The following is an 11,639-nucleotide window of genomic DNA, read 5'->3' as shown; positions in this document are numbered from 1 at the left end:
GTGAGGGCAAATGGAAATTGTTAAGCTACTTTATTTCAGAGGAAGTGAACACATAAAGTGACAGTCATGATTGGACTCACTTAGTTCAATCAGTACAACATGTTGTCACGTAATAATACAAAATAATGAATGTGCTATGCTTCCCCAATTAATAGGTTATCTTGCTTGACTTAAACAAAATAACCTCAAACTACTCTCCTGCATTCTAGCCTTCTGAGTCTGGTGAAAGTTTGCCCTCTCAACCTTCTGAAAAATCTGACTGACTGCCTGTGTTTCTGTCTTTTTTTATTTCCTCTGTTCACAAGCCAATGGGAGGGCCTATGCCAGGCAACACCTGCTGAGCGCTTGGGACTAGTGACTTTCTAACAAAAGAGTATGAGGTGTTTATCGATGACCAAGACTGGCTAACAAATTGCTTATTGTTTAGTCTTTGGGGAAACAACTTCAGGTCTAGCTCATTATTATTTAAACCACCTTTCATCTCAGTGCCCTTTTTTAAACTCACGTGAATACACTTTGCTTTAAAACATAACCTTTAAATATAAATCTTCTTTATGGAATATCGTCAAAAACATCCTGAAATGTGACATTCCGGTTATAGTTTATATGCCCTTTTCAAGAATAGGTCTTGAAATTGGCAGGGGGTTGGGCACCAGGATGTAGCATTCGAAAGGAGAAATAATGTGCACAAAGAATTGGGAGAGACAGATAGCACTAGAGTAAGAAACAGTACAGTATAAGGTGGGATCAGACTAAGAGAGAATACGAGAAGGTCCAAGATAGGTTTACAGTGCATATGTGTAAATGCACAAAGCATGGTAAATAAGGTTGGTGAGCTGCAGGTGCAAATAGCCACATGGGAATATGATGTCGTGGTGATAATGGAGACCTGGCTCAAAAAAGGGCAGGATGGGTACTAAATATTCCTGGATACAAGGTGTTCAGGAAAGATAGGGAAGGAAAAAAAGGAGGGGGCGGGGAGGGTGGAAGTATGGATTAAGGAGAATATTGTAGTGCTGGAGAAAGAGGATGTCCTGGAGGGGTCAAAGACAGAATCTATTTGGTTAGAGTTAAGAAACAGAGGTGCCATTACACTACTGGGTGTATTCTATAGGCCACTAACTAGTGGGAAGGATATAGAGGAGCACATTTGCAGGGAAAATACAGGGAGGTGCAAGAACTATAAAGTAATGATAATGGGGGACTTCAACTATCTTAATATAGACTGGGATAGTAATAGTGTAAAGGGCAAAGAGGGGGAGGAATTTCTGAAGTGTGTTCAGGAGAATTTTCTTCATCAGTATGTTTCTGGCCCAACAAGGAAGGAGGCATTGCTGGATCTGGTTCTGGGGAATCAAGTGGAGCAAGTATCAGTGGGGAAACATTTAGGGAACAGTGATTATAGTATCATAAGGTTTAGATTAGTTATGGAAAAGGACAAGGAGCAATCTAGAGTAAAAATACTTAATTAGAGGAGGGCCAGTGGGTTGAGTACAGATCTGGCCCAGGTCAATTGGAATCAAAGATTGGCAGGCAAAACTGTAATCGAACAATGGACGGCCTTTAAAGAGGAGATGGTTCGGGTAGTCTAGGTACATTCCCACGAGGGGAAAGGTAGGGCAACTAAAGCCAAAGCTCCCTTGATGATGAAAGAGATAGAGTAAGATGAAGCAGGAAAAGGGGGCTTATGACAGACGTCAGGTTGATAATACAAGTGAGAACCCAGCTGAATATAGAAAGTACAGAGGAGAAGTGAAAAAGGAAATAAGAGGGGCAAAGAGAGAGTATGAGAGTGGCAGCTAACATAAAAGGGAGTCCAAAAGTCTTCTATAGGCATGTAAACAGTAACCGGAGGGGTGGCGCCCATTAGGGACCAAAAAGGAGATCAACACATGGAGGCAGAGGGCATGGCTGAGGTACTAAATGAGTACTTTGCATCTGTCTTTACCAAGGAAGAAGATGCTGCCAAAGTCACAGTTAAAGGAAGATATAGTTGAGATACTGGATGGGGTGAAAATTGATAAAGAGGAGGTACTAGAAAGGCTGGCTATGCTTAAAGTAGATAAGTCACCGGGTCTGGATTGGATGCATCCTAGGTTGCTGAGGGCAGTAAGGGTGGAAATTGCAGAGGTACTGGCCATAATCTTCCAATCATCCTTAGATACGGGGGTGGTGCTAGAGGACTGAAGAATTGCAAATGTTACACTCTTGTTCAAAAAGGGTGTAAGGATAAACCCAGCAACTATCAGCCAGTCAGTTTAACCTCAGTGGTGGGGAAGCTTTTAGAAACGATAATCCAGGACAAAATTAATAGTCGCTTGGACAAGTGTGGATTAATAAAGGAAAGCCAGCATGGATTTGTTAAAGGCAAATCGTGTTTAACTAACTTGATTGAGTTTTTTGATGCGGTAACACAGAGGGTTGATGTTGTGTAAATGGACTTTCAAAAGGCGTTCGATAAAGTGCCATATAATAGGCTTGTCAACCAAATTGAAGCCCATGGAATAAAAGGGGCAGTGGCAGCATGGATACAAAATTGGCTAAGTGACAGGAAACAGAGAGTAATGGTGAACGGTTTTTTTTTGGACTGAAGGACGGTATACAGTGGTGTTCCCCAGGGGTCGGTACTAGGACTGCTACTTTTTTTGATATATCTTAATGACTTGGACTTGGGTTTACAGGGAACAATTTCAAAATTTGCAGATGACACAAAACTTGGAAGAGTAGTAAACATTGAGGAGAATAATAATAGACTTCAAGAGGACATAGACAGACTGGTGGAATGGGCGGACACGTAGCAGATGAAATTTAACACAGAGAAGTGCGAAGTGATACATTTTGGCAGGAAGAACGAGGAGAGGCAATATAAACTAAATGGCACAATTCTAAAGGGGGTGCAGGAACACAGAGATCTGGGGGTATATGTGCACAAATCTTTGAAGGTGGCAGGACAGGTTGAGAAAGTGGTTAAAAAAGCATACGGGATCCTGGGCTTTATAAATACAGGCATAGAGTATAAAAGCAAGGAAGTTATGTTGAACCTTTATAAAACTCTGGTTTGGCCACCGCACTTTAGAAATGATGTGAAGGCCTTAGAAAGAGTGCAGAAAAGATTTATTAGAATGGTTCCAGGGATGAGGGACTTCAGTTACGTGGAAAGACTGGAGAAGCTGGGGTTGTTCTCAGAGCAGAGAAGATTGAGGGGAGATTTGATCGAAGTGTTCAAAATCATGACAGGTTTAGATAAAGTAATTAAGAGAAACTGTTCCCATTGGCGTGAGGGTTGAGAATCAAAGGACACAGATTTGAGGTGATTGGCAAAACAACCAAAGGTGACATGAAGAAAACCTTTTTTTACACAGTGAGTAGTTATGATCTGGAATGCGCTGCCTGAAAGGGTGATGGATGCAGATTCAATGATGGCCTTCAAAAAGGAATTGAATAAATATTTGAAGAGAAAAAATTTGCAGGGCTACGGGGAAAGAGAGGAGGAATGGGACTAACTTGTTTGCTCTTACAAAGAGCCGGCACATGCTCGATGGGCCGAATGGCCTCCTGCTGTGCTGTAACGAGTCTATGATTCTACATATGTACATTTAAAACTCTTGCATCTAGTGCATGCCTGTCATGTCACACTTTTCAAAGGCCTCATGCCTAAAAGTGTCATGCTTCAGGTCGTCAAACCTCAGGACATCACACATCTGCGGGGCAAAAATTTGTGAATGGTTTGAAAGAAGTACTCGTCTGTTAAATCACCAATCAAATATTCGATTGACTAACTTGAACAAATCAAATGCCGTTCAGTTCAGTTGGTAAGTGACAATAATGAACGAAAAATAAGTATCGAATTGTTCTCGAAAATGACCAATCTCAAACTATCAAGTAGGACGAAGCAATCAATAAAATCACTCCAAAGATTTTATGATGTTTGTTTGAGCCACCAGCTTGAATGTTTCTCCCAGCTGAAAATTTCCTGATAAAAATCACATAAGAAGCCCATCAAAGAATTAAACAATTCTTAATAAATTGCTTACTTTTGCTCATTTGTTTCAGATTTCTAGCATCTGCAGATTTTTTTTGTTTTGTCACCTGTAAATTCCTGGCAAATATTATCTCAGAGAGACCTACTCCTTTGTTACCTGATGCTGAATTTGGAATACGTGGCTGGAACTTGAATTATTGAACTGAGGCCAGGCGCTGACCCCACTGAAGCTCTCAGGGTCAGAGGGAGGTCCCTTCATCTATGTGCAAATGGCGGGCAACCCCAGAAAGGATATCCATGCCTGGGCCCACAAATGGCCCTTACACGTGCCATTTGGTAGGCACTAACTCCTTGTCACATCCAGTGTACTGGCCACTAAGGATTAATTGGGTCTTTGATAGGCTGGGGACGTGGAAACTCTGGTCTTAGGAGTCTCCACCCACACCAACACCAAGCAACCACTCCCCACACCCCTCCCAGCCCTGCTCCCTCCTACGCCTCTGGTTTTGTTTGAGCAGAGGCTACAGCCCTTATAAGGCCCTGCAGAATCCCTGAAGTCAGGCTGGGACATGGCCTGTCTGGACAGTGGCCTAATTTGCAGCCTTGCTGCCGCACTCCCACCGGAGTTGTGTCAGGGGTGTGTGGGGAGGGCCATAGATTTTTGGCTCCTATGTCAGTTCTCACCACTCAGGCTGACTGACCTGCTGTTTTCAGCATTTTCTGCTTTTGTTTCAGATTTCTAGCATCTGCAGTTTTTTTTGTTTGAATTATTGGCTTGGGCTTTGTTGATCATTTTTCTGCAAATGCCTTAATTCCTCCTGATTGCTGCAGTCCATGTAAATCATGGAAAGCCCCTCTTCTCTTTTTCCTTCAGTATGCAATTTATATTTCTATGTTTAAGATTCCTTATCTTCTGAGTCTAATGAACACCACCATACATGGGTTAGGGACAAAACACACAGCAGATAGGAGGAAGGCTAAAAAGAAAGAAAGAAAGACTTGCATTTATATAGCACCTTTCATGACCTCAGGAATCCCAAAGCGCTTTACAGCCAATGAAGTACTTTTGAAGTATAGTCACTGTTGTGATGTAGGAGAAAGACGGGAAGGAAAGAATAAAGAAAAGAGGAAAGGTATTAAGGGAAATAATTGTGTTAGGGTTGTAGAGTTTATTTGTGAATGTGTAAGCCCTTAGAAATAAACTTGTGAAACTAGGGACAAAAATTAAAATGAGGGACATGACATTGTAGACTTGACAGAAGCTTGGCTTCAGCAGGGATGAGACATAGGAACAGGAGTAGGCCATTCAGCCTCTCGAGCCTGTTCTGCCATTCAATGAGATCATGGCTGATCTGTGTCCTAACTCCATTTACCCACCTTGGCTCCATACCCCTTAGTACCCTTGGCTAGGAAAAATTTATTGATCTCAGATTTAAATTAATTTAGCTAGCATCTACTGCTTTTTGTGGGAGAGAGTTCCACACTTCTACCACCCATTGCATGAAGAAGTGTTTCCCAACTTCTCTTCTGAATGGCCTGGCTATGATTATAAAGTTGTGTCCCCCTAGTCCTAGACTCCCCCACCGGTGGGAAAACGTTTCTCTCTGTCTACCCTATCAATTCCTTTCAAAATCCTAAAAACCTCATCAAACCACCCCTTAACCTTATATAGTCCATGGAATACAAGCCTAGTTTATGTAATCTCGCTTCATAATTTAGACTGGGAACTAAGTATTCACAGCAATATAGAGAAATGGGAAAAGAGAAGGAGGAAGAGTGATCTTATTCGTTAAAGACAATATTGCAGCAATAGAAAGGTAATTTTTTGATGGTGATGTTCAGAGTCAATCCAAGTTGAGTTAAGAAATAATAAGGAATCTGTTACCACATTGGTCGTACATTATAGACCACTGCACAATGGGAAAGAAATTGTGGTGAAATTTGTAGGCAATTAAGAGAGGGTTGCAGCAGTAACAGAGTTGTCATTATGGGGAACTTTAACTATTCTAAAGCAGACATGGCCAAGACAAAATTTTTGGTCAAAATGGGAACGGGGTTTTCAGAATACAGCTAGGACTATATCCTGAATCAGTACGTTGTATGCCAGTGAGGAATGATGCATTGGTGGGCCTAGTTGCAGACAAAGCCAGGACTAATAAGTGACACGAAGGCTGTGAAATAGTGACCATGAGCTAATTAGGTTCACATTGAAAATAAAAAAAATGGAGGTCAAAGATAAAGGTGCTGAACTGGAAATTAGTCAATTTCAGGGGCATGAGAAGGGACCCAACAAAAATCAATTGGTTGGAAAAAAATGTCAGATCTAACATCAGACTGGCAGTGTGAGATATTTACATATGAATGGATACTATTCAACTCAGAGAAAAAAGGGTACATTAAAGGTAAAGATTCCATGGATAAATAGGTCAGAACAAAAATTAGGTTTTAAAAAGAGGCATCGGATAAATACAGCAGAATTAATACAGAAGAAAACTACTATAAGAAGAAAACATTACATCATAGTAGGAACAGCACTGGAGGAGGCCATTTGGCCCATCAAGCTAGAGTGGGTTTGTGTACACATTTTGGCTGCCTCTCCAGACCCAAGCCAATTACTTCTAACTCCTTTTTCTCGCCCCTCTTGGACCCTTTACTGTCTTCTTGTCTTCCGGTTGCCCATTATGCCACCTATATTTTCTCCTCTCTTTGGTACTTTCCTTCCTTCAATCCCTACCCCAACCCATCACTACTCCTCTGCCTTTCCTGTCTCCTACTGTGATCCCTGGCTTGAACCCCTATTGGATGGGCTCACAGCTACCCTCTGCACCTTTCTTGACATTCTCCGAAGGGCCCATCGAGGCACCTAAAATCCCAACTGTCCCATCGTTCTCTCTCACCGATCCTTCCACCCATTGTCCTCCACACCCGCTGGAGAACAATCTGGCCAACCTCCTTCCCATCCCACATTTCCCACCCACCTTTGCCTGTTTGGACTCTGTCAGTGGACGAACAATCATTGCTCCTCTTTGCATTTCCCTCCAGAATGTCCATTCACTCGCAAACTCTAGCCAACCTCCTTCCCGTCCATGACCTTTTCGTGGATGATTGCATTGATATCCTGGTTTTGGCTCATGGGTGGCAAAACCTTGCCCCTTGCTGAGGCCTCCATGCCTGGCTGTACTCTCCACTACCTACCCTGCCCAATCCACCGCTGTGGCAATGTGGCCATTATCACATCATACCTTGGTCTCTCCCCCTACTCCTCTGGTACTTTGTCCTCCTTCAAGCACCTCATCTCTTCTTTAAAATAATAATTGTCTAGCATCTCCCCAAGCCCCACTCCAAGTTTCTCACTGCGATATCCTCTCTCCTTTCCTCCCTCAGCTTCTGTACTGAGCAACTCCTCATCCTCAGTGATTTCAATCTTAGTCTCAGTTCTGTTGCCTTCACTCCTCTGAATTCACTGACCCCCTGTCCTCCTTATTCCTCTCCTTACATATAAACTCTCCTACTATACCCATAGCCACCCACTTGGCCTTGCCATCTCACGTGGCCTCTCTACTCCCATGGTCTCTATCACAGACAAGACCATCTCCAACCATTTCCTTGTATCCCACCCCACCCCATCCACATCCCCCTATCCCCTTCCAATTCCCACTTCCTTCTGTGACCAACACACAATGCAGAGCACGGTAAGGTAAATTTTAATTTAACCCTCAAAACAGCTTAAGATAGATTGCATTTAAAAATGAAAGAAGAATTAGATCATAGCTAATTTCACCCCAATGATCCAATGTAACAAAACAGAATGCTTTAAAAAAGCCCGAAAAACAGAAGCCAAACCTATCCAACTTGCTGACAGGGCATCTTAAATAATTAATTGAGATTTCAACCAAAACAACTTGTTTTTTATATAGCATCTTTAACATAGGAAAACTTCCCACAGTGCTTCACAAACAGCTATAAGGAGAATAGACATCGCTGAGCATTCAAGCTTTCACAGCTCTCGCTTCTAGTTGCAAGATGTGTTGGGGTGCAGCTCACCCTCTCAACAACAACAACAACTTGCATTTATATAGCGCCTTTAACGTGGTAAAACCTCCCAATCTGAAATTAACACCTGCAGCAGAGGTTTCCCAGGACTCTGGAAACTCAGCAGTCAAATAAAGGCAAGATTGAACAGCACTTCATGGAGATGGTTAAATGTCAGGTGTCCAGATATCAATAAAGGCTAAGTGCTCACAGCAGCTCTCTCATTTCCCTCTGATAAACGGTTCCGTCTGCTCCTCTACTCCATTTAGACTATTATTATCCAAGCAGTATGCGGCCCCCTTATTCTTCCAATTGGTCCCATCGATTCAAGTCTTCACATTTATCACCAAGCAACTGAAAAGGCGAGTTGCCACCTGGCATGCAAGAATGGGCAAAACAGGGAACTGGTGCAAATTAATAAATTTTATATGAGGTAATAACAAAAGGAAACTTAATAACATACCATTTAAACAAACACCCATGTGCATACCCTTGGTGAATTAAAATTTTATTTTTCTTAGTCTGTGTACCGCTCCTACATAGTGCAAACCTCATGGCTTCAGCAGAGGTAGAGGCAGGCTGCTCGGATCCCTGCCCTGACTGCTGAGATGCTCTTGGCTGATGACCTCTGGTTGGAGCCTGTGAGGGCCCCGCCAAAGACTGCTCTATCTCTGCAGGGGCAGACTTGGCCATCGGGAGATGAGGCAGCATGTCAGTTACTGGCTGAAGGGTGAGCAACGGGTGAGAGGTGAGAACGCTTTGAGTGGCGTCCCCACTTCCATGTCCCCTTTTACCATCATCCATCTTCTGGCACATCACTCCTACCTCTTTGCTGGGGAGCAGCTTGGTGCAGATCAGGGAAGACTTGTAAGATCACAGATAAGGTATCTGTCATCCTGTTTAAGGCGGCAGACATGCTGGCATCCAAAGTCTGCACGACCATGGTCATGGCTGCGTGAACTGGTTTGATAGCTGTGCTTGAAGTTCCACGGAGGTGGCCACTCTCTCCATGGCAGACATTCTTGCAAAGGCCTGCGACATCAATCCACTAATGTTGGAGCTGGACTCCTCCTCCTCTCTGCTATTGGAGAGTAGTGCGCCCTCGACACCAACTCTCCATAGCTGCCCCTGTCACCAGTGTGTGCTCGTGCTTACTTGTGAACTGTGACTCACCAGGTGAAAACCCAACTAGCTGTCTAACAGGACCCACTGAAGTGCGAGTATTTGCACCAGTGCCTGGTAGTACGTCCTGTGACGGAATCTGGTCCTCTGAGCAATCGTCCTCAGGAAAGTCGATGGACTGTTGCTCTGCGAGTGAAGGCCCTGGAAGAGAGAAGATATGAGTTAGTATTGGCAATGTAACAATGTTACCACTCAGCATAATTATGCTTATCATGTTTCTCTCATATTTCACTCGTTGCTGAAATCAATTCAACATGACCGAGTCTTGTATGAGATGTTGGTCAGAGATACTTAATTCTGTCACCAGGCAGCTGCGATGTCTCAGTCCCTCCATCTCCGGTAGTCAGGGATGCAGCGATGTCACTGATCTCCATTGCCTCTTCCTCTGTATTTGTCAGCTGCACAATTTGTGGCGGGCCTCCTCCAGTTCTCTCCCACTCCCTCGTGTTTTGTGCTCTCTTCTGCAACGGACGAAACAACAGACCTATGAGTGACTGTAAGGCATGTGTTAACCCAATGGATGCAGTGCATTCAGTGAGGGTGACTATCAGGCAGATGCATCACATTGCATAAGGATTGGGGTGAGTAGCACTGGCGGATGAATCAATGGGGAGGTGAGGAAATGCATATAAAGTGAACGATGGGTGCCCTTGAAACTTAAGTGGGTGTGAGGAGTGAGGTGATGGAGTAGGCTTGACAAGACGGAGTGAGAGGATGGGTGTTGTACACCACAGGATGTAGGTGAATCTGCAGCTGTACTCACCTTTCTTGACCTGATTAGATCATTAAAGCTCTTCCTGCATTGGATCCAGGAACGGGGCACAATGCTCCTGCTGCTGACCGCCTCAGCCACCTCCAACCACGCCTTCTTCATGGCAGCAGTAGGTTTCTTCCTCCCATTGCTGGAGAAGATTATCTCCTTCCTGCTTCTCACTGAACCCAGCAATACATCAAATGATGCATCGTTAAACTGGGGCGCAGCCCTTGACCCTTGATAAATGCATATTCACACTTCGCTGTCTCTTTGTACAAACTCCTAACTCCTCCAAATTCTATCCTTGAATTGGCCCATTAACTAGTCGAGTTGAGATTGCGTCCTGCGGGTGCGCATCACGCCCGCTGTCGCGCATTGGAGACCCAAAACTCAAAGTAAAATTATAATTAGGCAGCCATGTTGAAATCGGACATTCCGATGTGCCAAAACTTCTTCTTGGTTTCATGCCCGCTATCAAGCCCCCCCCCCCGCCCCCAATGAGAACCCGCTTCTGCGTTATTATTAAGTAGTTATCATTAAGTAGTCTAAATCCTGTACCTTGATGTCTCACTCAGCACAAACTAACCCCCCCACCCCCCAAACAACTCCCAGGAGAGACAGCAGACCACACAGGAACGCAACCACAGGCAAGGGCCATTACCCCAACCAACACGACCACTAGTGAACAGAAACCCCTTATTCTCCAACCTAATTGAATTCCAGAGATCAAGTCCAAACATATACTAGAAAAGGAAAAATTTGCAGAGGTTTAAGGAACAAGCATGGGAGTGGGATTAATTGGATTGCTCTTTCAAAGAGCAGTCACAGGCACAATGGCCTCCTTCTGTGCTGTATAATTCTATGGTAAACAGGAAGCAAGAGATTAAGAGGAATGACCAATGTCATGATGCATGGTCAAGAAGATGGGTCTTAGGGACAAAGGAACAGGAGAAGGCCACTCAGCCCCTCGAGCCTGTTCCGCCATTCAATTAGATCATGGCTGATCTGTTTCTTAATTCGATTTACCCGCCTTGGTTCCATATCCCTAATACCCTTACCTAACAAAAATCTATCAATCTCAGCTTTGAAAATTTCAATTCACCTAGCCTCAATAGCTTACTGGGGGGGATAGTTCCAAATTTCCACTACCCTTTGTGTAAAGAAGTGCTTTCTAACATCGCCCCTGAACAGCCTAATTTTAAGGTTATTCCCCCTTGTTTTGGACTGCTCCACCAGAGGAAATTGTTACCCTCTATCTACCCTATCATATCCTTTAAACACCTCAATTAGATCACCCCTTAATCTTCTATACTCAAGGGAATACAAGCCTAGTCTATGCAACCTGTCCTCATTATTTAACCCTTTTAGCCCTGGTGAATCTGCGCTGCACCCTCTCCAAGGCCAATATATCCTTCCTGAGGTGCGGTGCCCAGAACTGAACGCAGTACTTTAGATGGGGTCTAACCAGAGCTCTATACAACTGTAACAAAACTTCCACTCCTTTGTATTCCAGCCCCCTTGAGATGAAGGTGAACATTCTATTAGCCTTTTTAATTATATTTTGTACCTATCCAATGGTTTTTAGTGATTTCTGTACATAGACCCCTAAATATCTGTGTTCCTACACAGTTCCTAGCTTCTCACCATTTAGGAAATAATCTGAACTATCTTTCTTAGGTTCAAAGTGGA

This window comes from Heptranchias perlo, chromosome 8 (genome assembly GCF_035084215.1).
Source record: "Heptranchias perlo isolate sHepPer1 chromosome 8, sHepPer1.hap1, whole genome shotgun sequence".
Classification (NCBI taxonomy): domain Eukaryota; kingdom Metazoa; phylum Chordata; class Chondrichthyes; order Hexanchiformes; family Hexanchidae; genus Heptranchias; species Heptranchias perlo.
This window is presented reverse-complemented; position numbering follows the sequence as displayed.